This window comes from Dunckerocampus dactyliophorus, chromosome 2 (genome assembly GCF_027744805.1).
Source record: "Dunckerocampus dactyliophorus isolate RoL2022-P2 chromosome 2, RoL_Ddac_1.1, whole genome shotgun sequence".
NCBI classification, from domain to species: domain Eukaryota; kingdom Metazoa; phylum Chordata; class Actinopteri; order Syngnathiformes; family Syngnathidae; genus Dunckerocampus; species Dunckerocampus dactyliophorus.
In genome coordinates, this window is record NC_072820.1 from 17,185,392 (window position 1) to 17,213,092 (window position 27,701).

At 40.3% G+C, this 27,701-nt stretch overlaps 1 protein-coding gene across 11 annotated transcripts in view; it reads left to right on the forward strand.

Annotated features, from left to right (window-relative positions):
* The first annotated feature begins 3,951 nt into the window (after positions 1-3,951).
* LOC129177920 (adhesion G protein-coupled receptor L2-like) overlaps positions 3,952-27,701 on the forward strand; it is a 133,216-nt gene continuing 109,466 nt past the window's right edge. For all 11 annotated transcript variants that reach the window (XM_054769539.1, XM_054769542.1, XM_054769540.1 and 8 more), the window contains exon 1: positions 3,952-4,346. The gene's annotated coding sequence lies outside the window, so the exon portion shown is untranslated. The remainder of the gene's footprint in view (positions 4,347-27,701) is intronic.

Below are 27,701 nucleotides of genomic sequence, written 5' to 3' on the forward strand. Positions count from 1 at the left end.
TGACAAATTAAACCTACAGAAGCTGAAAAGTGGTATATTTTTGGCGTTTTACTTTGTCCTTCTTCCCCACTCCTATGCTATACTTCATGCTATTGTAACCCCACCTTAGCACCCATCCCTGAAAGACAATTACAATATCTAGTTAAGACTTGGGGCTATCTATTATCTAGGTTTAGACTGAAGAAGGTTTAATTACCTTGGTTACACCATGCTTAAAGCCGTGTGTCCCTGCAGTGATCCCCTAGCCCACGCATTAGCAATATGGTGTAAACAAAGAATAATAGGAACGTAAAGGTGACTATAGGGGTGTTATTTCATGTTGATAGGGCTCTAATAATGGTACAAAGCATATTTAGAAAGACATAAACAGGTTTCTCTGCTCTAAATACATAAATATTCCATTTATAAATAAGGAATCCTACTTTAGGGAAATTCTCTAATCGTGGTCGGATCTGGAACCAATTAACCGCAATAGAGGAGGGACTACTTTATATAGTACAGTCGTCACGGTTTGATTATCGCTCCCTCACCATATCGGTTTTTCAGAAATTAATTGATTGATAAATGATAGCTGTTTCGAGGTTAACTGGTTAGCGCATTAGCTTGTTAGCTCGCTAGCTTGCTAGCTAGAGGCCGTCTCGAGTCCCTGTAGCATAAGAATTGCACTGTGATGTAAAGCCAGAAAAAGTCGCTAGATTTGTCGCTAGTCGCTTTTGAGAAAATATATGCCACCAAGAAGGTTTGAAATGTCGCCAGATTTAGTGACAAAGTCGTCAAGTTGGCAACACTAGTTGAGCCACAAACAGGAACAAATATTGTGCAGAAATGGACAAAGAAAGGGGTATTTTGAATGGTAAGTTTAGCTTTAAAGCCCTCTCCGCAAGTTATTTTTATCAACTGCTGTGAGTTGTCACCGGAGTACATCGGGTCTCAAATGCTACTCAGTTGGAGAAACGGCTGGAGCACTGCAGGTATTTTTTATTGTCATTTATACAGTGGTACCTCGCCATACGTGTCCCAACTAATGACTGGCTGAGAGCTAAAATTTGGGTTATGAGCTGCTAGTTTGGGGGGGCTTGTGTCACAAAGGCGGAAGTGAGGGAGCACACACACACAGCGCTCAATGAGACGGCAGTAAAGGCTCGAGAGGCAATTTATTAGCATTATTGTTAGTTATTAGCATTTTGTTAGCGTTTGTGCTTGAACTGCTGTGTTTGTTAAAGAGAGCAGAATAAAACGTGCATTTTGCAAAACCCGTGGTGCCATACTTTCACGCTACAGAAGTCGCCAGACCAAGACAAGTGTGATTAAATGCAAATAAACGACTGTATGTGTGTGTGTATACTCTGTGAAAGAGTGTTTGGAAGTAAAGTATAAGCTATAGCCTGACTGCACTACAGTATATGGGGACAGTCCTAGTTCTGTAAACTACTGACTGTTCTTGAGCACTTTATATTTTGTAAGTTGTCAAGATTTACTTTTTCTAACACACTGTTTTTATTTCAGTTAGTTGTTAGGTGTTTTGTAAAGCTTTATTTGTAATGTTAGTCTCAATTATATTTTGTGAGGTTATTTGTTTGAAGAGAATAATGTTTGAGTGATGGACGGTTTACCTTACCAATGTCTACTTGTTGTACATTGTGTTTGGTTTTTTTTATACATAATGGCCCATTTTGTGTTTAGAAAACAGCATGTTTAATTAACAACAATTTGCACAAAGCAAACATATTATCCACTCTCAACCATAGTTAACTATAGATAAAATGTGAAATTGCCAAACCATTTCAGCACCTCTTCTCTCAAAAGTAGAGCAAACAAGTCAGGGACTTAACAGCTTTTCCTCATGGTTGGTGCTCATAAAGGAGCACATATTACTGTTATAAAACCAATATAAAGTATTTTTTTTCACAATAGGACAAAATTAGTTACAGTCTGACCTTAAAGGAAAACTTCACTTTTTTTTGGAATTTTGCCCATCACTCACAATCCTTGATTCTACACCCTACACACACTAATCAACTAAACATCTGGACAGACAGGAAACAGTGGATGCTGGCTCTCAACTTAGACCCGACGATATCACTAAGAGGACTCGGCTCGACGCTTGTTCAACAGGGAGCACATGTCTTGTGCTGAAAGATGCAGATATCCCAACAGTCGACATCCCAGTCATAGTGGACATTATAAGTGACTGTTTTATTCTGCTTTTATTTCATCAATTGAATGTTTAGCTCTAGTGCTAACACTATGAGAATGGCTAAGTGTTTCACTATAGCCGAATCTGACTGGCGCCCAGTAACATTATTCTCTGTTTGTGGGGAGTAAAAGTAAAAAGTAGTCGGCGGCGGCTCTGACGAAGTCTGCCATGATTAGTGATAGTAAATGCTCTCTCTATGCTACTGGTGTTGGCAGAAGTAGCGTTCGTTGCTATGGGCTCTGTGAATTCAATGGAAGGAAGCTCCGGTATGGTTAAAATGACCAAAATATGGAAAATACTGTAAGCATTACACGTTATCACGGATGTCCCTGTTACTACATGGTCACAGCATGTATATAAAATGATAAAACGTTGTTGGAGACTTTTTAAGAGGTGTTTTAATAGAGGGCTTTAAAGCAGAATAGGTGAATCCTATTACATTGCATCATTAGCTGCCTTGTGCCAGCAGTTTTTCAATCTTTAGAACACACAGAAAAGAGGAAGATATGTGTCTTTATGTCTCACATAAGAATTGTGACTGATGGGAATTTTTTTTTTTAAGTGCAGTTTTCCTTTAATATTTATATTTATATTTAGGATTTATTTTTGACATTTGGATTTATATTTAATATTTGTATTTAACATTTAGATTTATTGTTTACATTTACATTAAGCACTTAGATTTAGCATTTAGTTTTAGATTTACCATTTGGTTTAATTAAAAACCGAACATTAAATAGCATCGTTTAATTTCTACCTCAAATGTGAAAAAAATGAGTTCCATGTGAGAAAAGTGAGCCAAATATTCAAAATATATAGCTGTATGATTATAAGTGTGATTGAATTTTTACAATCAGCACCCTATAGACACATGCTACTGAGCTTTCGCTCTGAACTCCGCTGTCTCTCTAACATGGCTGACAACTGGTTGTCAAAAAAACAAAGTATTATCAATCTGTGCGACTACTAACGCAAACCATCTAGCTAGAGGAGCTTATAACTGAATGCACTACACTTATTGCCAGGATCCCACTCCAGTTTAGCGGTAACGTACATGTTTTTTGGACTGTGTGAGGAAGCCATAGTTTGTTGTTTTAGCCCACATGCACAGGGAGACCAGACCTCCACATACATAGAAAGGCCTACATGATGACGGACATCTAACATGACTGAAACTACCTACCTACGCATCTACTCTTTTATCTATCTGCTAAGTTAACGAGCTGCTAACGGCTGGATAGCTTGCTAACAAATTATCTATAGCTCCATATTGAGCTAATAATGTCAATAGTAGCCTGTCTGTTTGGGGGTGGGGGCTTCGACCCAAATATTGTTAGCATTAATACCTAATGTAGTAAGTATGCTCGCACCACCTTTAGATCAATATTTTTAATTTTGTAATTTGTTTTTACAAAGACCTTGTTCGTGTTATACATTGTTGATTGTCATATTTAGATATTGGTATATTGTTTATAAACTCACAGAGTAAGTCTTTGTGGACAAAAAGTAGTAAATTTTAATCATGGGCAACAAATTCAAAGAAAATGTCGGTCATACACTCATTCAATTATATTGACAAATTTCAAGTAAAAGCGTATAGCTATTGGCCTTATTAGGGGTGTAATGGATTCCAAAATTTGCACCTGAATCCGTTCCGGTGAAGCTCCACTCCGGGGTTTCCTCTCGTCCGTGTTCAACCAGCTGCTGCAGAGCGGCTGTCCAGTTTTCCTTGTTCCGCTGCTCAGTCGCACTCAGACTGCTTAGCACGTCGTACGGATGCGAAGCCCGGGCAACTGAACAGCGAGAGCTCACCGGAGGATCTCAACACTATACCCAGTTTGTGTACGTCACCGGTGGGCTCCACGACCCCTCCTGACCCACTTGGCCAAGACTTTTCATTCCACATTTTTTTTTGCCACCGGCTTTTACTTAAACCGAACCCCATTACTCTCCGGTGTCTTTATGGAGCTATTCACTCCGATCCGGATGTACTGGCGTGAAGCGGGAGTCTGATACCTGCCGACTGTCCGCGGTGAGGAAGAACCGAACATGCAACCGAGCCGAGCCCGTCTTTGTGCGACCCGCAGCTCAGTTTGTGGGGGCCTCGTCTGAAGCAGAGTTGACATTCACACACCATCCGTCTAGCACAGTGAGTAGACCCTTTTTATGAGTTATTTTCAATAAATGACATTTAACCAAGAGTTTAAACGTGTTAAATAGCTCTTTGGGGGATACATCTCTTTAAATCATGTCAATCAAGCTTAATGATGATGACTGGAGGGATGCTTGTGTTCTATATTAATTTTAATCTAAGAACTGATTCCGCTCAAGCGCATATATGTGCATTGATGATGCATGCATCTCTCGGCACACACACTGACAAGCAGAGCATCAGCTAAGTAGTTGGATGTCAGTTAGCGTCTCCATTTACCTCTCCATTTTGCTGCTATAAAATAAGATCATTTCACAGAGCATGTATAATTTACAGAGCCCAGGCCAGCCAGGCGAGATGATGGGACGCACACACACAGTCATGCACACACGGAGACAGATGCAGAGTTTTTACAGGCTGGGGAACCATATCTGCTCTTCAATTGAGGCTTTTTTAGCACAGACTTAGACAAGAACCCATCCCCATGGGGATCACGGCACCACTGACACATCAAGGTTAAATAATATTTAGGTACAGAAAGCGTCCAATCATGTATTCATGCCACTGCAGCGTTATATAAGGCACACTTACAAGTTTAGGCTGTATGATCTTATGTGTGTGTGGGTGTGTGTGTGTGTGTTTTGTCCGTTCCTTCCAGGAGATTATCTGTAAGGGCCAAAGGCCACTGATATTGGGCCATCTGTGTTCTAGAGATGTGATATAGAGATTTCTCCACACCAGGTATCCAAGCATGCCTTTATGTACCTTATGTACAAAAAGAAGCATGAATTTATTAGCATAGTTCATATTTGACAACTGTCATGTGAATTTGTTGGTGTGGCCCTTTTATTACGGAAGGAACCAAATTTGGTAGCCTTAAGAGGAAAGGGAGTCCTCACTCTAGCCCATTTCACACAGAAATCCTGCAACTATGCTATATCAGAGCAGTAAGAGTAGATCTGCCATTTGTCTGTCTGTGCCTTGCAGGAGCAAGTGATACAGGATATTATAATGTTCACACAGCAACACGGAATCCTGCAATTTAGCTATTTAGATGTTCGTTTTATTTTCTTATTTGGAAATATTTGTCATCTGGATGGGAGAAGTGAGTGTCAGGTGTTAAACGTCAAAATATAATCTGGCATTGTGCGATGCTTATACACACAGGTGGCCTCCTGCCTCTGTTACAGCTCAGATACTACCTCAGAAATACGAACTGGAAAATGGACAGGTTGGTCTTTTTTTTTCCAGTGTCGGTAGTTTATAGAGAAAGATGGGCGACACTGGGGTGGAAAAATGGGCAGTGTGAAAGGGGCTCATAAGGCAGCACAGTTCCATGAAGAAAGTTAAACTTGATTTTTAATATAATGAATTAATTTTAAAAATCCATCGATCTATTTTCTATGCCGCTTGGGGTATCCCAGCTGACTTCGGGCGAGAGGCGGGGAACACCCTGGACTGGTCGCCAGCCAATCGTACGATCGCACAATCATTCACTCTCACATTCATACTGATGGACATTTTAGAGTCTCCAATTAACCTAACATACATGTTTTTGGAATGTGGGAGAAAACCGGAGTACCCGGAGAAAAAACCCGCACGCACGGGGAGAACATGCAAACTCCACACAGAAATGCCCAAGCGGAGATTCGGTCTTCCAAGTTTCCTGACTGTGTGGCCAACATGCTAACCACTCGGCCACCATGCGGCCCATTTTAAAAACATCATTACATAAAATCCTCCCCCCTCCTTTTCAGTGTGTGCACTTCTTGCATATATGTATATACAAAGTGCTTAATTTTTCTTTATACATTTATGCATGCCGTATTGTTAAAACAGCATCTGTGCATCAACCCTTCTTTACGGTTGAGTAAACTGTGCATTTACATTGATTTAAAAAGTTGAAGATTTAAGATTCAGAGAGGCTAGCCCAACCCTTGACTAGTCAATTAATTGATTGAAGAGGTGTGACCCAATACTTGTGATCCATGTAATCTATGTAACAGCTGTCACGCAGAGGGTGTTGTAAAGGGATGAGCAATTGTGTGTTTTTGTGCTTTGATAACCAGCTCATGCATCATTACGTCATCTGCATGTTTGGAAGACGACGGAAGACGACAGACCCGGGTGGATTTTTGGAAGGTTTTTGTTTTGGCTTCAACCAAAAGTCCTCAAATCCCAAGTGAAGAAGGGGAGCATCATTCACTCTTACTGCTGTTGAAAAATGCAGCTTTTCAGCTTGCAATGTATTCTGGGACAGTAGGAATTGAAAGCAAGAGAGTGAGAGGAGGACAAATGTTCTGTTACATTCTCACCACAGACACACATATAAACACACACATGCACTCTCTACCTCCACTCCATCTCTCGCCCCGGCCCGGCATGCTGCTCGGGTCCATTTGTCTGTGTTGTCCTGGGAAGGAAGTGCCATCTAATCTCGCCTTGTGCAAATGGTTTCAATGCAGGCGAGTGTGAATTCTAGCGGCTTTTTGTAACTCTCCATTTCCATATCAAAGTGTCTGCATTTCAATGGGGAGAACATGAGCTACCAGCCCCCACCCCCTCCACTTCTCTCTCCTTCACCCTCCTCTTTCTATCAAGCAGTCTTGTCCTGCTGCTGGTGGGCATTTTTTTTTGAACAGCCGGCCCTGCGTTTTTTTGTGATCCTGATTCAGCGGCCATAATCTAAATCACCAAAGGCTTTTTAGAGCCCGTTAGTGATGAATTCTGGCCACTTTCCCCCACCCTCTCTTAGCACTTCATCAACAGATTTGATCTTCAAGAGCATACATAAGTTGATGAAAACATGTTTACCCGCTTTGACTGGTAGTTGAGCCGCATTTTTGTATGATATTGAGAATTTTGTCTCCTACAAAGCATTCAAGCTTGGTAAGACGCTCTGATTGTTTGTCTGCTGCACAAATAATTTTTATTTCACATTGTGTGCAGCCACAGTCAGCAAAAAGAATGTGACAAGTCCTTATTTGTTTGTTTTTCTTCTCCTTCTTGCTTGGATTTGAAAGAAATATGCACATATAGGATCAGAACTCGGGTCTGTGTGTATGCTTTTACTTTCACAAGATAGATAGTTTGGTCTTTGGTCTCCTATCGTGCACCAGAAATGTTTTAATTATACATCAAACGATAGGTTTAATAAAGCTAAATGCATGCATGTGAGCTGCAGAAGTAGAGCTCAGTCTTGCCCTCTTTTGTTCAAAACCTGAGGTTTCCGGTTTGAAGGAAAGGGTGAAAAAAAGGAAGAACCTCACCTGCCATCTTCACTCACAGGGGGTGGGGTTTGACAGCTGTCTTGTGTAATTCCTCTTGACTTACTCACAGTCAAACCTTGGACAACAAATGGACAAAAAGGCAAGAGGAGGGCTGAGATGACTCACCGGAGACGAGACAGGACAGTTCTGTTTCGATCCAGGATTAGATACAGTGGAACCTCTACGGTCCATTACAGTTACCTCCAAAAAATACTTTAAAACCATTTTGTGTTTATTTACACTGTTCAAGGTGGAGGTTATCTTTAACAAGTGTCTTTTAGATTGTTAGAATTATAAGTTTACATGAATAAATGGAGGGAGAAGCGGTTGCTTTAATTTATATTATTATTTGTGCTTTTTTTGGATATTAAAATTGTGCAGGTTATGTATGAATTTGGTCAATTGCGATTTTTTTTTGTTTTTTTGCTCTTGTGACCTGTATCTGATTTTTTTCATGTCAGTGTGAACCGCACAATTCATTAGGGTCGCGGGGGCATCCCAGCTGACACCCTGGACTGGTCGCCAGCCAATCACAGGGCACATTCCTATTTTTTCAAATGAGACTCAGGCCTCATTCGTACGTAGATATAAATCCGATATGTACTGTATCTGATGGTACTGCAGTATGAACGGTCAGGGCATACGTCATCAAAAGACATGTAATGCCGTGCTTTGCGAGACTTGGATAAAGGTACTCACTGATGTAGGCAAAAGCTCTTCTTGACATCTGAAAATTATTTTAAAATTATTTTTAAAAAGTGTCAGTGAAGTGACTCACGGTTCCTGCCACACACACACTCTTTGGAACAGACGTCGCAGCAAGGTCTCCACAAACTGCCGTAGCCAAAATTCTTGCACTCTTTCTTCTTAATCTGTTGTGAAGGAACATTTGGTTAAGAAAATATTGACTCCTTTAAAATATCCTTTAAATTGCCACAAACGTGCCTAGGAGTGCAGTTATGCATTACTAAGTGGTGGGAACAGCATTCACATTATATTTGATTGTCATTTTGTTTATGAAAATATTTCAAGTTATGTATTAATAAGTGGTAGGAGCATCCTTCGCATTGATTATTTGATCATTTGTGTCATTTCGGTTACAAAAATTATGTTTTTAAGTTATATTATGAAATTATTCACGAATAAGGAGGAGTGACCGTTGTTTTAGTTATTAAAATGATGCAGTGTTATGCATTGGAGGAGTGACTGCATTCATTATTTGATTATTTTAGATGTTTTGATTATTAAAATTAATAGCTGGTGGAAGGAGTGACCACATTCATTATTCGAACATTTGAGTCATTTTGGTTATTACAATTATGCAAGTTCCATCCATCCATCCGTCCATTCGTCCATCTATCTTCTCCTGAGCCTAAGCAGAGAAGCCCAGACTTTCCTCTCCCTGGCTCAACTTCGGCCAGCTCCTCCCAGCAGATTCCGAGGCGTTCCCAGGCCAGGTGAGAAGACGACAGACCCGTCACCTCTCACCTGGCCTGGGAACTACACCTGGCCTCCTACCGGTCAGACATGCCATGAACGCCTCCCAGATGCCCGAGCCATCAGATGCCCGAGCCCGAGCCCGAGCCATCAGATGCATCAGATGCCCAGATGCCCGAGCCACCTCATCTGGCTCCTCTCAATGCGGAAGAGCAGCGATTCTACTCTGAGTTTCTCCCAGATGACAGTGCTTCTCACCCTATCTCTAAGGAAGAGCCCAGCCACCCTACAGAGAAAAATTCATTTTGGCCGCTTGTACCCGCGGGCCCTACTATTAAGCAAGTTATACACGAGTAAGTGGATGGAGGAATGGTTGCATTAATTATACAACATATTCAGGTTAGGCAACATTTAGAAGAATAGGACATGAGAGAAAATATTTTTTTGAGTGGCAATGGTCATAATTTATGCAAGTGGTGGGAGAAACAACCAAATTAATTTTTTGATAAATTGAGTCATTGTGATTATTCAAATTATTGAAGTTATACATTAATAACTGTATGGAGGAGATTCCCATATACACGAAAATGTGCAGTAGCTTTTGCTTAATTCCATGATCAGAAATAATACCTCAGGCAAACACGGGTGAAAACAATACCTCTTATAATGGAAATGGAATTAATTCTGTTCTGGCATTAAACTGTCCTCACCATAAAGGAAAAAACTGCAGTTTTTATTAAACTGTGAGGCCCTAACATGGTTGTTACATGACTGCACTCATACCCAAATATAGAGAGACCGATGACCTGGCACGAATGATTACGTGTGAGGGTAGTTAACTTGATGAATGAGTGCGTGGTGGCACACATTTCAGCGAGAGCATACATCGCAAGGGGGCAGAAAATCCTGTCCTGCGCTACCACCTCCTGCGCTTGAAATGACGGTTAACTTTCCCCCACTGCTTTTAAAATGGATATTTAATGATCAACAGAGCCTCAGAGCTTAAGGTCTTAAATCGGCGCGATGCACCGAGCCTCCCCCTCGGTGTTGTCAAAGGGTGATACACTTTTAAAAAGGAGGTTGTTTTTGTGAGTGATGGATCATCAGAGGTCTGTTTGGGCTGTGCATTAACCCTTTGCTGTGTGCAGACCTCTCCCAGTTGGGGAGCCGTCAGCAGCATGTGATGGATGTGTCCTGGGTCTGTAGGCTCCATCCATCAGAAGATTAGCACTGACCTGTGAGTTGTCCAGACCGCCCTCAGTCAGTCTGTCAATGCAGTTGGCCAACTCTTCCCATCTATTCGCATATGAGGACGCTGCTTATGTCTCACGTGGGGGTGGGGGAGATAGCCAGCCAGTGTGCTTCATGTGGTGCCGCCACAGGTCACAGGAAGTGTGTGCATTAAAGGTCGGCATGAGGCGCGTCTGACAGGTCATCTGTCTTTCCCCTGCTTTGTCTGTTCGCTCAAATTTCTAAATAATTTAATATAATTATCCAAGAAATTGAGGTTTCCGTTCATGCTTCACTGCAGAGGAATGTCTCCCTGCCCCTAGCCCCCCCCCCCTTTCCCTCGGCATTCTCAATATCATATAAAAATGTAAATCACTCGGCTGATGTAGTGTGACGGTATTATTTCTCATTTGGTGCAGAAAAAGGGGAAGTCATGGAAGCAGGTATATTGTAGGCTCACACCCATGTTTTATTTCTGCAGCAGAGCACTTGATTGACAGCTTGGATTCTTCCGTCAGAGGCTTTAATGTGTTGGGTAACCAGCGAGTTACTCAGTTGAATTAATGGCAAAAATAATTTAACTGGCTTCAGTTTGAAAACCTTCCTTGGCTTCCATATTTAGCACTTTAATGCTGCCATGCTTGAATGTCACCTCCCACAATATGGCACTGCTGGCATTTTTTCATGCATTTTCAGAATATTCTGTAGAAAAAGTACTCCTAATGTTTTAATGTTGGCGTTCAAAGTTGAGGTGTAGCTTGTTGTGGGCTATGGCCGCAAAGGTAGCCCATGTTATTGTTATGATTATGATGATTATGATTATTATGTTATTATTAATGTGCCTGTTGTAAGGTCATTTAAACCTGCAATAAAAGCCTGTTGTTCCAGCAAGCATGTCTGGTGCTTGTCTCACTGAACAATTACTGACACCTAGGACAAATGTAGAGTACTACATTCACAAGTTGAATGGCGGTCTTAATGGCTTATATGTCAGGTTCTCGGTGTGGTTAGGACCCCAGATGCAGAGGCTTAGAGTTCGTGTGGTAATTCAGGATTTTTAATGACAAAAAGTGCAAGAGAGAGTAGATCCAAAAACAGAAAACGATGGTGTTGTGGCAAAAATAGAGACAAAAGGCAAATGAAAGTTACACCATGAAGAAAAGTACAAACACTGGGGTTAGCTGGACGGCAGGGAGGCGGCAGGTCCAAATGGGCATGGAACAACGACTGGTAGCAGAAGCACTCGGGTGTGTTGCCAGCGGAGGCGAAACAATGAACCAGCGGCTGCCAGCTGTGGGTAGTCTGCTTAAATGAGTATAGGGTAATTAGCCACAGGTGTGCCCAGCGTCCCCGCCTCCAGCCCGCTTAAGGTGTAACTGCAACAATAAAGGAAAAAACAAGCCAGAAGAAGGCAGGTACCACGCAGTGACAACCACAACAATTGGTAGTCACTAGCACATTGTGACATTATATTTGTATTTTGGTTAATTTAGGCATTTTTATGCTTGAAAATGTTTAACTTGGACAAAAACTACATTACATTTCCTTAAATATACCTTTAAATATGCACAGTTTTGTGGCCGTTGTCAGCCACAAAACGGTGATCATTTGTTATTTAATACATTTTTGAAAACCTGCGATATAGTGAGGGAGCCATGTTCGAATCGTGATGTAGCGAAAAATGACTGTACTTTAAAAAAATTAATGTAAAATTAACAATTCATCAGTGCATTCGCTTTTAACTTGGTGTTCATTAGAGATGCAGATTTTTTAAAAAGTGTATTTTTCCCTAAAAATATTTTATTGATTATTTTTATTTGTAATTTTGTTATTTTAATTTTAATTTTGTCATAATACAGTCTTCTAACCATCTGTAGCGGTTAATTGGTTCCAGACCTAACGGCGATAAATGAATTTCCGCAATGTAGGATTCAATGTTAATAGATGGAATATTTCTGTAGTTAGAGTATAGAAAACCAGTTTATGACTTTCTAAATACAGTTTTTAACATTATTAGAGCCCTGTAGACCTGAAATAACAGGCTTATAATCAACTTTACACGCCTACTATTCTTTGATTACAACACTTTGCTCAACCGTTATGCTGCAGGGACTCGAGACAACCACTAGCTAGCGAGTTAGCGAGCTAACGAACCAGCGAGCTAACCAATTAACCTCTAATTTATATCTTTTAAATTTAACCCTTTAGGCGCCAGAGGTTTTTCAAGAAAATATTCTGTTTTGATATTACTATTATAACGGTTGTAGCTTCAAAGTGGTTAGCGATAGTGATACTGTAAATGAAAAAGATCAGTATGACTCAAAGTTTGTGATGGGAGTAAATTCACTCATCTAAATTGCATATTATGACATCACCAGGCTCAGAAATGGTCAGTTCCCTGGCTCAACGATACCCAACAAGCTCATCAAAATGTCTCATCCACTTGTGATACTCTTCCTCATCTCTCAAGGAAACCCACCCATAAACAGCATCATTTACAGCGGTATCTTGAACACCACTGCTTCCTTCTTCGCTATTAGAATTGTATTTCCTGCTGTGCATTCTCCTGTCAATGCTGTATTTCCGTTTTTTTTTTTACATTCCCGCTACCCCTCCTCACTATAGCGGTGTTTGGACCACCCGTGCCACACACACCATACGTCATCTTTTAGGAGAAACATATGAAAAACTTTTTTAGATAAAATAGAAACTAAAATGAGGCTGAGATGAGAATCTCAAATTTGTCATCTGAGCTGTCGAAGAGCAAGCTTTGATCAGTAAAATGTTCCTCTGGGATGCTCATCCTGCGACCCCGAACACGGTGAAGCTTGAAAATGTGCTGCTTTGTGGACTGTCATAGCGGGCGGACTCGCTGCCGCCAGCAGCCGTGAGCTCCTGTATACGTGCCGCTTCAAACTCATTAAATTCCTTAACTTTGCATAGAAAAACACCCACAAGTGTTCCTCATATTAAAGTTACAGATGCCCGCCATCTCCTGGTGTAAAATACTAATTACATAAAACATTATATTTGTCTCTATGGTGTGTTAAAATTCAGCAATGTTGCTTGTCACAGTTTTGCGACTTTGGCACTTAAAGGGTTAAGACACAACTTACCACTTCCACACGGAATGAGAGGAGAACCTCTTTTCACTCTATCATGCCGGACATGCCATGGCTGACTTCATGCAGTTTTAATGTAATGTAATGTAAGGTAATGTCTCAATGTTTTGTTTCAATACTGACGCCTAGTGACCGGAATATTACATATCCCTTGTATTTCAATATGTTTTAACTAATAATAGACCATAATCTACCACGAAACAGCGATCATTTTACTAATTAATTAATTTCTGAAAAAACGGGATATATTGAACCACGAACCGGGACGACTGTATTGCAATAAATTAGGGACTATCCACACGGAAACATTTTTAGGTCATAACGGCCTCTCATCCACATGGAAACGGCTTTCTGGGTGCCCTGAAATGATATTTTTTTAAAACAGTTTCCAGACTGGGAAAATCTGAAAATGCCGGCTTGTCGTATAGACGGCCAAACCACAAAGGTGTGCCTTGTGTATTACATCGTTTTCACCCAGTGATACGGTCCCGGCTGGATTCTATTTACTAATCTGGCACAGTGTGGATTTTTTTTTAACCCGCCAAAAAAAAAAGAATCCCAGGGATGTTCCTGTGAGGTCAGGACCTTATATTCATTCCATTCTCTTCAACCATAACCATCTACTGTAGTTTCCATCAAAGTGCGACATCGAATAGAAATGCAGAGGCTCAGAGCTAAACCCCTTCCCTTCACCTTGTATGCAAATTAACATAGCTCCAGCCTCATGATTCTAACTGAGATGTATGAGCTATTTGCACATGTGATTGTAGCCAAGTCACAGTCAATCCACAAGCCAAAACTGACTAGTTACTGATATGCTATTTTTGCCCTCGTGGGAAACCTAATTCCATTCACAAAATTATCAATCAAAAGTCAATCAAGCAATCATTCATACCAATCTAGTCAAGTCTTCAGTCAAGTCTGGCCATTTTAGGCACCTTTGTTGCCGCCAGCTTGGTTTTCAAGTTGAGAGTCGTCCTCCGAGCCTTTCAGTGGTCTCTGGGCTGCGATTGGCAGGCGCTATCGCATAGGATGGAAAGCGGTGTGAGGAGGACGTATTGTCGAGAATAGCACAGCTTGCTTTCACAACGTGTCAGCGCACTCAGCCGTCTTGCTCTCTCCGTCGTGTTGGCCAAGTCGTACTTTTGCAGCGCCACCGGGCAGCGGCTTTCAAGTGTAGTTTTGGCAGCTGCCATAAGTGAAGCTTTAAATCTAGGTTTCATCCTATGAAATATTAAATCAACAAGCAGGGGAATAAACACACATGAATATATGGAATGAGAATTTTAAGCAAGCTGTGATTATTTGTTCCATTTGAAAACTTTGCAGAGACTGACTGATGAGCACCATCTTGATATTTAAAGAGTTGTGACTGACAAAGTTATGAAAGCTAATAGCTCCCTGACGGAGATTTAATTAGGAGACTTATACTCATGCTGTCATTTATCAGCTTAGCATCGTTAAGTATGGGATGTTTTTAAGAGGATAAATAACGAGGTGTCCTTACAGTCAGGGCTAAATATAAGCATAGGCTTACAGTATACTTATCTAGTGAATTATGATATATTATCTATTTTATATAACACTTCTGATCACTGTATGGATTACATTATATCAGTGGCGGGCACTACATTTGGTGCCTGGGCCTTCAGTGTGGACTTACACAACAAAATATTCTGTCTTGTTATCATAAAAAAAAGAAGTTAATAATTGTTCGTGGCGGGCTGTTGAACCGTGGTTGCCCATATTTAGTGCAAGTAGAGATACCAGTATTTAATGATTAACTTCGGTAAAACTCTCGACAGTTAGTATTACTGTTTCAAATTAAAATGATCATAAAACCGTGCTTGATAACCATACTTCGATAAACTCAAAGACCAGTGACACTGCTCATTTCCTGGAAAAGCAGCTGTTAGTTACGTTGTGCATCTCTCTCTCTCTCAAAGCACCAACTCTGATTTAAACATAAGCTCTTCCTCTCAAAAATGGCGCCTGCGGCCCACAATGCATTGCGTGATCACATGCCTTTTCGTGCCCTATAAGCGGCAAGGACTCAGAGGAGGGCGCACATGCGCAGTTTGCAATGTTGGGATTGGCCAAGGAAAGTATATTGTGTGTATTTGTTTTTTTAAATAAACAATGTTAGACTTCAGTACGTGTAACAGTACTTCAGTTTGAGTACATTCAACAATACCTTGATGATAGCAATAACCCGTGATAATTTTGGTCACAATAATCGTGATATGAAATTTTCATATCGTTACATCCCTGAGCGTGCCCTGTGATTGGCTGGCGACCATTCCAGGGTGTACCCCACCTCTCGCCCAAAGTCAGCTAGGATAAGCTCCAGCATACCCTCGTGACCCTTGTGAGAGCAAGCAGAATAGAACATGGATGGATGGATACATCCCTAAGCGCAAGCATCACCACTGCGCCGTGCCTGTGGAACCCCAACACAATAGATAACTGCAATCCCAATACTGTGACAGTTCCTGGAGCAGCTCGGAATCAATATTTACCTAACAACATGACAAAAATATTTAGCCTTTTCAATAAAATACGTCTAAAATACATCTCCATTGTGGACATAACAGTTTTGCTCCGATCAACCAATAAGTGGATGGAAAAATTCCGGTGCCACTGTGGGTCAGCTAGCTGGCCAAAAACAGCCCCATTGCTAATAGTGTGTATGTTACATGGGCCATCACTCCTAACTCTGAAGGCCCTAAGCAGAGTACATTGATATGGCAACACATACAATCTGAAATCTGAAACATACAGACACTATTGAAGCATTGCAGCCAAGAGACACACTACTAAATGAAGATAATTGACAGATGGGAATAAATGAATACAATTTCATGGAACAAATACTAGAATTTAAATTTTAAATGTAGGTCAGTGATTTTTTTTGGGCCAGCAGAGAAGGCTTTGCTGTCCCTGACTGCACCAGACTGCATTATAAGACTAATCATACACAATGAAACAAAGTGTGTGTCATGGAGGTAAATATACCATTTTGACATTCTTATCTGTCATGCGTACTGTAAAAATAATGTAGCCACTGTTAATATCCATCCATCCATTTTCTGTACCGCCTGTCCTCACTAGGGTTGAGTTTATGCTGGAGCCTATCCCAGCTGTCTTCGGGCGAGAGGCGGGGTTCACCCTGAACTGGTCGCCAGCCAATCGCATTGCACACATAGACAAACAATCATTCACCTATAAACAATTTATGGTCTCCGGTTAACCTAGCATGCATATTTTTAAAATGCAGGAAGTTGGCGTAGCCGGAGAGAAACCGGGTGCGCAAGAAAGGAAGAACATGCAAACGCTACACAGAGATGATCCAACTCGGATAGGAACCCACAATCTCCTGTGAGGCCCACATAATAACCACTTGCCCACCGTGCGGGCACTGTTAATAAAAAAGAAAAATAATTGTTAACTTCAAAGGAAGTTTTGTCTCACAGACAGCATTGCACATTTAAACATTCTTAATTGTCACGGAAGCGTAAAAAGATGTAAACTACTGTAAAATGTAAAATTATTAAATTAAACTGGTTTCATTTGAAAACATGCAGGAGTTGTACTTGTGGTGTAAATGCTTTGTTGCAAAAAGCCAAAGAAAACCAGAATTGATGTGTTGATGCTTGCTAAACAGAGATCTCATTAGTTATGCGGGACATTTGCGGCTCTAGTATAGTTTCCCAAAGTGTTTGGTAAAATTCCAAATTGTACTTCTTCTGCAGCTTTCAACTTCAGATGTTTCCCTGTCCTGGCTTCTGTTGCCATTTAAAATGTACTTACGCTGATGCATAGCAGCCAGTCCCGCATAGGCCTGAAGCCACACCATTGTCCTTGAGACACTTCCACAGATGGGAGCCGATGGGAGCGTCTTTTGAACGGGAAGGTTTGTGTCCTGTGCTGCAAAGGCCTTTGTTTAGGCGTTTTAATTACATCAGAGCTGGCTGTAATTGATCAGGGAATAGAGGGATTTCACCATCAATGAGAGCGAACCTGGGTGTTAATACAGACAAGCTAACGCTTCCACCTTTGTGCCATTTTGTTGTTGTTGCGAGGTTCCTGTCTCTGCGACGTAATCGGCGGACGCCGTCGTCTGGTTCCACTTTAACATGTCGTCCTCTTGCAGAGCGTTCACGGCTCTGTGTTGTCACCCACAAGCTTTTTAAACTTTCATAAGGCTGTTAGATAATGCTTCCCGATGAGGGTGAATTATTGATGGCCTTGTATGAGTGGGACAGGCCAGGGCTTTTAACTTTCCGAAGCTGCTGCTGGGTCTCTTATCCGGTAACTAAGGGACACCGCACAAACACCCAAAGGAATGATGTAGTGGAGGAGAGAGGGTGAGAAAGAAAAAGCAAAGCAAAAGCAGGCAAGAGGCTGAAAATAAAGTAAAAAAAACATGCATTCTTTACTTGGCAGCACAGAAAAGCTTTACATCTGCACAACAAGCCTGCTCTGTTTTTCTAAAGCACGGGCGACAAGCAGTGTGGTGGCTATTTGTTGATTTCACACAGTGTTCTCACTCTTTTATTTGGAGCAACAAATGTTTCTAGTTAGGTGCCTAAATTAAAACAAGATGCCCAACCTGTGAATTGTGTCATTTATTGGGGAGAGCCTGAATGTTTGCACATTCAGGGTCTTCACACTTTAAACTACTGTTTAATGCAGCTCATTAACAGTTTTGGGCAAATGACTTTGAAAAAGTAATTACTTATAGTTGCTAGTTACTTTCCCAAAAAAGTAATTGAATTAGTAACGGAATTACTCCTTCATAAATACAATTATTTACCAAGAAAAGTAACCATTGCCTTAAAATACCTTCAAATACAGCATGTAAAAGAATTAGGATTTTGCTTTGCAGTGGTGTGTGCCATTGACAGATGCTTCATGAGATTAAGGCTAAGGGCTGAGCTTGGGACTGGCAATTCTCTACCAAAACGCTAGGGGGCAGGGTTTCCCTGAGAGTGAGCAACCATAACTCATGTTGACTAGCTATTTAGCTTCCTGCATGGTAAAAGTGAACAGTGGCGACTGAAGCAACATCCAGTTCGTTCATATAGGTACCAGTGCATAATAGCGCGCCACATTTCACTGTTGGTAATGGTAATGGTGTTGTAATGTTTGGAATAGTAATTAATGACATTATCCCTTACTGGAAAGCAATAATGGCATTAGTGACACATTGGCTCTCTTGTCCATCTCTTGTGAAACCCACTTTTCACACTTTGTTTTTTTCAGTATGTGACCCTCGGTGGAAAGGTTTGTTGTAAAGTACCAGTGTAAAACAAGTGTTCATAGCAGGCCATGTTGAAGTTATGATTGCCCCCTGAGGTCCGGTTATAACTTTATGCCCTTTCACACTGCCTGTAAGAGGTGACATTTTGTGTGAGTTTTTTTCCAAGTGACACTGAAAAGGGTAACCGAGTTGATCTGGCTAATTTCAGTCAACAGAAAACGGTAACAGAGGCGGGACGCCGCCTGTGTGAAGGGGTATTCAGCAAGTCCAGGACAGGGAACTCTCTTCTCTTCCCTGTTGTGTTGTAAGCAATTGTAGCTGTCCTATTTTATATGTAACACTAAACGCTTGCGATAAAGTCGTCGCATATCTATCTGACTATGGAAGGTCGTGTGGCTGAGTTCTGTGTGAAAGGGACAGACTGGATTAATGCCTGATCTATCTGTTATGGCTTTGATGTGTCAATTTTTTTTTAATATCAGAAATATTTTTGTAGTAAAGTAAAAACAAGTGTACACAATGTTTGCTGGTAGTTTGGACAGAGAGCAAGAAAAATAAAAAATAAATGAAAAAAAATCCCACAAACAAAAAAAAAAACCCACAAAGTAAGCCACACACAGCCCAAAGAGACAGAGGTCCAAGTCTGGGAGGATAAGACAATTAAATGTAAAACAACTAAAGCAAATGCATAAATTAATAAAACAATAGGTGACAGTAAAAGGGCCAGAGAGGGGAAGTAAGCCGATGGTAAGCCGAAGTAAGGGTGCGCCGATAAATTTAAAGTTATGGAAATACACTAAGAAGGGTCCCCATAAATTTTGGAATTTTTCTTTGGCGTTACAAATTGAGTAATGAATTTTCTCCAAATTTAAAAAAAACATGACATCGCTCAGCCACTGAGCGTGGGGAGGTGGAGTGGCATTCTTCCACCGTAACAAAATTGTCCATCTGGCCAAGAGAGAAGCGAAGGACAAACTTCGTTGTCTTGTGGGGATCAAACGCAAGTCCGGTTCGCCTGTGGTGCCAAACAACGCTCTTAAAGGGTTGGGTTGCAATCACAGAAAGAGTTTGAAAGACTTCCCTCCCCATTTCCATTTTTTACCAACAAAGGGATGGATAACTACTGTAGTTTTGAAATCAGAATTTTAAAAATGTAATAAGTACTGTAGATGCTTAAGTGAACAATTGTTGCATAATGTAAAAAAAGGGGAAGTTGGAAACAAAAATGCAATTGCTTAATAAACCTATGGTAAAATGCAACGAGTTTGGGATGTACTGTCTTGTCAATTAAATACACTAGTGTGACCATTGCATGCTCATTTACAGGCTTAGGTGGGTTGCATAAAATGATGTGGCGAGCCGCATCTGGCCCACAGGCCTTGAGGTTGACACCTGTGCCGTACAGTAGTATCTTACCCATTTTAAAATCCAAGGTTATTTTATCATTTTTGACAACAACCGCTGTGGCTTGTGTGATAATTTTTCTTCTATTTCTGCGTACTGCGACATCCTTTGTGCTGTCCTAATGGAATATTGGAAATGTCAATTCTGTGATAAAATGGGGATCTCTAACAGTGACAGTGTGATTCAATCAGTGTAATGCAAACGTGGCATTTGAATTCGTAGACATATTGGAATATTGCTTTGATTCATCTTAAATTAACATCAGTGAGCAGGTTTTGTATTGTCTAACTGGTTATCTACTTTAATGGGATATACTCTTGATCAAAGTGTAAAAAAGCAGTTGAAAAATGTTAAGAAGAAGAAGGAGATTCAAGTATACTGTAGCTTCAAAATACAAAATGAAGAAATACGAGTGAAAAAAATCTAATAAAATTGGAGTAAGCAATAAATTGCAAACGACCATTAAAATGAAAAGGCTGTTCATCAGCTGATCATAAATTTAAGACCATAGCTCATAAAACCTCCAACCCCGTCAAAATCAAAATAAAATGTTCAAAAAAGGACTCAGTAATGAGGAGCTGCACCATTCTTGTTAATCACCTCAATAATTGTTTTGGGTATGCTTGATGCCAGTTTTTCCAGGAGGCTCTTGGGAATGTTGCTCCAGGTGGTGAAGATGGTTTCATGGAGGGCATCCACTGTCTGCAACTGATGTCCATTTTTGTAAACTTCCCTTGCCATCCATCCCCAAATCTTCTCAGTTGGATTTAGACCAGGGCAACGTGCAGAAGGTCCAAAAGAGTTTGGAAGACCTCTGGAAGCAGTCCTTTGTCAGGCGGGCATTGTGAACTGCAGAGTTGTCCAATCATGGCCCAAAATCCAGTCATGACCGCACAGACCAGGGCCTTCAGTCATGAGGAATGCCCCCTACCACATCTCCACATAGCCAGCTGCCGTTTGACACCCCTGCACCACCTGAAGCTCCAGTGTTCCACTGAATGAAAAAGCACCCCAGATAATGATGGCGCCCCCTCCACTGTGCCGTGTGGAAAATATCTCAGGTGGGATCTCCTTGTCATGCCAGTAACATTGGAAGTCATCAAGGCAGTCAAGTTAAATTTTTCTCATCTGAGAATAAAACTTTCGTGCACCTTTCAACATCCCATGTTTGGTGCTTTTGTGCACATTCGAAACGGGCAATTTTGTGGTGTTGAATGAGATGAGGCCTTTGGAGGTTTTTCTTCTTAAAACCCTTCTCTTGCAGATGCAGTCTGATGGTTATTGGACTGCACTCGGCACCAGAAATAATCTTCATTTGGGCCGAGGATCGTTCCGTGTCTTGACGGACAGCTAATCGGATCTTCCGGCTCAGGGCCGGTGAACTTTAGGAGTGTATATTGTCAGCCTAATCAACCCACTGACGTTTAATAACCAAAGACTATAACTCCCATGGAGATTTGACTGAGATGCCGCCAGTGGCACAACTCATGTCAAGAATTGTTTTCAGCTATTTCTGCACAGCACAAACCTGCTATAAAGGTGGAGCAATTGTAGGACCAGAGGGTCACCTTTTGTACAATAAAATAAAGTAGGTGAATCAGGGCTAAAATAATACAACACAAAGAGAACAAGGTGGTCATTTTGGTGCATTGAAACTCGATAAACGAGTCAGACTTGTTGTATTTCCCTTTGGTAATGCAGCAGATTAGTGGTGTTTCCAGAGAAACAAGAATTGTTGTGAGAATGAATAGCAAGTCAACGTCCAGGCCAGCAGCATGTGTTTGGCTGCATATTAATTCCATGTATCATTTCTTCAATACAGCCAAATTGTAGAGGCGGAACATTATGGCCAAAATTGCATTAGCTGCTCCTCTTGATTAAATACTAATGCATTTTTAAAAAAGACCAGAACACAAATTCAGAATGATCACATGACTCTGATCAAATAACTCTAATTAGATTCTGACAGACCAGTATAAACATAGACAAATATAATTACAAGGCATATTTGGATGATGGGTTAATTTATTGTAAATTAATACAGCTCAAAATGATTGAGCCTCAGCAGTGAGCTCATCTATGCCTTCTAATTAAGAGTTGGTGTGATTTACTGTGTAAAACCCCTCCAAAAAACCAAACTAATTAATTTTATTGTTGTGATTTTAATACTGAATATTTACACATTTTGTTTTTCATTTATGGATTATTTATGTGTTTTTATTTATTGCCTCTACATCCACAATCCAGAAAAAATATAATTATAATATACTTTGATGACAGGTTTTGAGCAAGTAAAGTAATTTGTATGTTTATTTAATTATTTTCAATTAATCAATGTATTTATTTTGATTTATTTAATTCAGTGAAACAAGCAGCAATTTAAATCCAAAATAAAATATTTGACTTTGAATGAAAAGGAGCACAAAGAGCAACAAAATGTTAAACAAAAACATGAAGAACATTAAGCTGTAAATGCAAATTTTTAAACAGCTAACTTTACCTTTGTGATAAAAGATTGTTTTTCCATCTCTGTTTCTGTCCTTGAATAATCTATTGTTGTGCTCTAAGAAATGATTAACAACAGATACAAGCCTTTTTATGTCCATAAAAACACAAGCCTTAAAAATATGGCGGCGGGTCCATAATATTATTGGCATTATTGGCATCCTGCGGGATTCATTAGGGCCGACCATTGCTCTGCATTGTTGTGTAATGACCATGGAGATATGAGGCAATTTTAAATGCTTGCTGTAGCTATGCGCCCCACAAAGCTGTGGTCTTGTGAATGAAATCAAATTTTGAGTGTTTTCATCATTAAACATACTGTGAAATCCTGCTGAGACACAGAGAGAATGCTCTAATAATAATAGTCATAAAACAAAATACCTTAGGTCTTGCACTTTGTTGTTAAAGGTATATTGTAGTTTTTACAAATATTGAAGTATTTTTAATTTTTAAATTTTTTTATATGTTGGGGTTTTTCTTAATAGTGCTTGTGTTTTTAATTGAGTTGGAAACAAAAATGAATGAATAAATAAATAATAAAGTAATCAATTAATTATGACAGATTATAACTAGTTCTACTAAAGCTCTTACAGTAATTAAATCAATATCATGGCCTTTTTATTTTTTGGTTTTATATATATAATTTTTTATTTTATTTTTGCTGCTGATTGAATTACAGGTGCACAATCTCCAAATCCCTTCCCCCCCAAAAATCCAATATTGATTTGTGCCACTGCACCTTTGTGTTTAGACTTCAAACTTAATCGTGTGTTGATTTTGCCGGAATGCCTCAGCTGTGCTAATTATCTGGAATAAGGTGAGTGGAAGGACTGAGGATGCTTAATGTGCACCACACCATAGACGCTCAATAGGTTCTGTGAAGCTGATTGGTTTTAGCAGAAAAATGTGCCCTTGGGTGAAACTAAACTTTAAAATGCACAAGGAATGCAGTCCAGGAAGGTGATGAAACTAGGCTGTAATTGTGTATGAGTGCTGAAGTCATCATTTCATCCTAATATAAGTTGCGCAAGCCGTCAGTCATCGTTTATTGAAATAAGCATAAAATAAAATGGGTTTTGTTTCATTTTACTGAAAACATGTTTGCATTTTGAGTGTTTATTACATTTCTTGAGAAAAAAAAACATTGTAATCGAAAGACAAAAAGTAATTGTATGAGAATAATGTTGGAACATTTTTAAGAAAGATCATGTCATTTTAGTAGCATAAAGTTTAAATATTAAAGAAATACATTCTTCAATATTATATAAGTATGTACTGTAAATATGGCATTTTACATTAAGGAATTTTGTCCAAAGACAGTGCGGGTTTTTGCAATGGACAGTGTAATGATTTCACTGGATCTCAGGTGACAGTTGTTATGGGAAAGGTGCAAGAGTTTGGTGAGGTATTGAGGTGTTTTCCCTTATAGAGTCTTATAGACGGAGAAGCCAGTGATGAAGTCGCTGAGTGTGGAAGGAGGGCCAGCCAATCAGTTTGTAAAGATCACAATGGCGAGTTGAGAAAGGCACACCAGAGGCAAAACAAATGGCTGAATGGTAGAGAAAATCCAGCTCGTTAAGAGCACATTGAGAGGCCATTTTGTAGATGACATTCCTATAATCAAACATAGGGAGTATGGTCATCTTCACCAGGGTATGTTTGGCAGAGCGAGTGAAAGTGGCCTGGTTACGGTAAAGGAACCCCAATCTGGCCTTAACTTTGGCCTGAGGATGATTGATGTGGAACTTGAAAGAAAGTGAGTGGCCCAACCCGATACCCAGGTAGTTGTAGGAGCTGACGAACTTCAGTTCTGAGGCGTCAGCACAGGTAATCTTGGGGGGGGGCAAGTGACGCTCTTTTTCTGATCAAATAATATTCATTTGGTCTTCTTTGAATTGAGACACAGGTGAAGGTCATGAAAATTCTTTTCATGAGGACGTGAGGCTGAGTTGAAGTGTGGATGCGGCAGCGTGCAGTGAAGAGCCAGTTGAATAGATTATGATGTCATCAGCATAAATTTGTATCTGGGAGGCACCGATAGCCTTGGCCACATGTGCATAATGTGCTTCATGTGGGAACGCCTCTGTACCATACTGAATATTCCGTACCCAAAAGTCAGATTATGAATACACACCTAATTATATGCCCTAATTGCAGATTGCTATTGGAATGAATGAGCAAGAACTCCACGTAATCTCCTGCAGGATACATTGTAGTCATTTGCAACCATGGACTTGTCCTTTTTTTAAGCAGCTCTCCTTTCTGTCTGTGCTCATTTTTCATAAACCCTCCTTGGAATGAAGTATTCTTTAGAAGAGGACAAATGTTATCATCAAAAATGTTACGAGTCCCATCTGAATCTGTCATGTGAGGTAAACACCTCTGATAAAGCGCCTCCTGAAATGACGACCTTGAGATGGATAGGTTGCAAATAATGTGCCATTTCCTTTGTCGTGGAAATTGAAGTCAAATGATCCAGATACACTATCCTGCTTGGCCTCTCAGTTTTTATCTTACATGTCTGTTAACCAGCTACTCTCCTCTGTATCAATCATCTGCTAGAACAGGGGCATGCAACTAAAATTCTAATTCATAGGTTCTTTAGCTTGTCATAACTTTAGCTGCCATGATTTTAAACCTGGACTGGAATGGTCTGAGGGAAAATTCATTAGAAACTGTTGGGCAGTGAATGAAGGGGTCAGGGAGGGTGATTGTTCATTCCACGGCTTTAAGATCCAGTTCAGACTTGAGTATGTATGTTTGGTCTCATTTCACATTGACATTTTTTAGTCGGTCTCTGAGCATATGACAAAAATTGGTTTTGTGCTTCCAGAAGGAAGAATGAACATAAATGAATCTGTAAATGTTGGATTGAAAGCTCTATTTTCACTGTCCACTTTTCTCTTCTTAGAGAAAGATCAGTCAAAATCGTCTAAAATGGCCGGTACTGAAATGGTTGTCTTTTGAAAAATGGCTGGGATTGAATGAGTGAAGAACCACAACATTCAGCACCTGGAATGCACCGATTTGATTGGCTGTGTAGTATCAGGTGGCATGGCTTAACTTTCAGGCAATTGGTTCGTAGATTTCCTGATCTTATCACCCAGTACTGTAAGTCTAAAAAAGCTGTGTCGGTCAAAATAGTAGAGCCCTGTCAAAACTCAAAGTACTTAAATAATTTCTTGACTATAGATCCAGGTTCGCCAGTTAGTGACCTGTGCGAGAAGGAACATACTGATGACAATTTTTCTCTTGGGTTTGTTGCTCATCTTGTGACTTCCTTGTAAAAATGTGATTTAACATGAGAGCTAGCCCATGGTGAGTAGTTTTGTGTGTGTGGGGGTGGCGGGTTTCAGTGTGTGTACTTAATGAGTGCACCGGAGAGAGCATTAGAAGTATGTGCGGAGGAGGTATGAAATGATTTTATGACTGAAAAGAAGAATCTCTGTTTTTTGTTTCCTGTGTCAGCGTTGGAGTCACTCTGCGTGCTCATCTCCAGTGACCCTACTGCTTGGATAACTGCTGCAAAGTCAGTTTATTCATGTCAGTACCGAACGAGAGCGGCTACCGAGATCAGCGTGACCGGCCTGAGAATGTTTATAAACCAAACTGACATTTAATTTCATCAAAGACATGGTCAGCTCTTGCTTTTTGCAAACCTCCCCTCAAAACCACCATTACAAAACATGTCAAAATGTCTTTATAAGGCGTCGTCATGGCAGGTTTACCTTTGACAACAGTCATTGACAACAGTCATTGACGGAACTCAAGAGTGCCTATGAACAAAAAGTAAAGCAAAACTTAAATCAAAACATGGGCTTTGCAGATGCAAAACAAGAATAATGAATCAAGCATAGCAGACCTTTAGATGGTAAATGGTCCTTCACTTGTATAGCGCTTTTCCACCTCCAAGGCACTCTAAGTGCTTTGACACTGTTGGCACATTTACCCACTGATGACGCAGCATCGGGAGCAACTGGGGGTTCAGTATCTTGGCCAAGGATACTTCGACATGATCACTGGAGGACGGAGGATCGAACCTTTTCAGGTTGAGAGACGACCACTCTACCAGCCGAGCCATGCCGCCCCCTTTTTGACCTTTTTAAACTAGCAGAAATTTTTTTTTTTATCATAAATAGGGGTGTGATGAAATATCAATATATCAATCTATGGCGATATTTAACCCTACGATGTATTATATGCTCTCGCCATTTAGCGTTTTTATTATTAATAAAATACAGCTGCTATAAATGTTTTGCACCCTTCTAAGAAAAGAAAGCAGAAGAAGAAAAACAAACAAATGCCACCCTATGGCGGACTCAAGCGGTGAGTTAAACGGGAAAATGCGTCAGCATAGATGAAATCACATGTCTGGACTCACTTTGGCTTTTATAGCGTGGATGAGACAGCGCTGACTTTGCAGGATGTAAGAAGCATCTCTCCCAAATAAGACACACGGGCGGCATGACAGACATTTACAGCCACCTCGTACGTCACCACGGAGAAAACTGTGCCTAGTAAGAGAAATGTTGATTCTTCTATTTAAATGCTAAATGTTGTTATTCAATGTAAAGACGTTTGTATAGTTTACATCGCTTATTGTTAACATTGTCTTACTGCTCAACCTATCCGCGTCATTAAATTGAGTATGTTGAGGGTGATTATGTCACTACTACGATACTACACTAAATATTTGTTCTTATGCTTCTACTTTATAGATTTGACCTATTTGAGAGACATGAGATGTGTTTTCTGAATGAATTAAAAATAGTGTTTGTCAGACACCTAAAATAATATCCTGTTTCGCTAAAATAAAATCCTGTTTCGGAGTTATGTTGCACTAGAACAGTGCCTTTGTTTTTGCACCATTGCTGGTTGTATTCTGATTAAGATATGCTGTAAAATATCTGTCCATTTTCCATACCACATGGCCTTATTAGTGTCACGGATAAGCTGAAGCCTAAACTAACTGAAGGCTGAAAGATACAAGCTACAAAATAATTTCTTTTCATTTCACCGTAGATGACCACCCGATCGAGATATTATCGTGAGCCATGTATCACAAATCATATTGTATCATGAGGCACCCTGAGATTCCCAGCACTAATTATAAACACTGGAA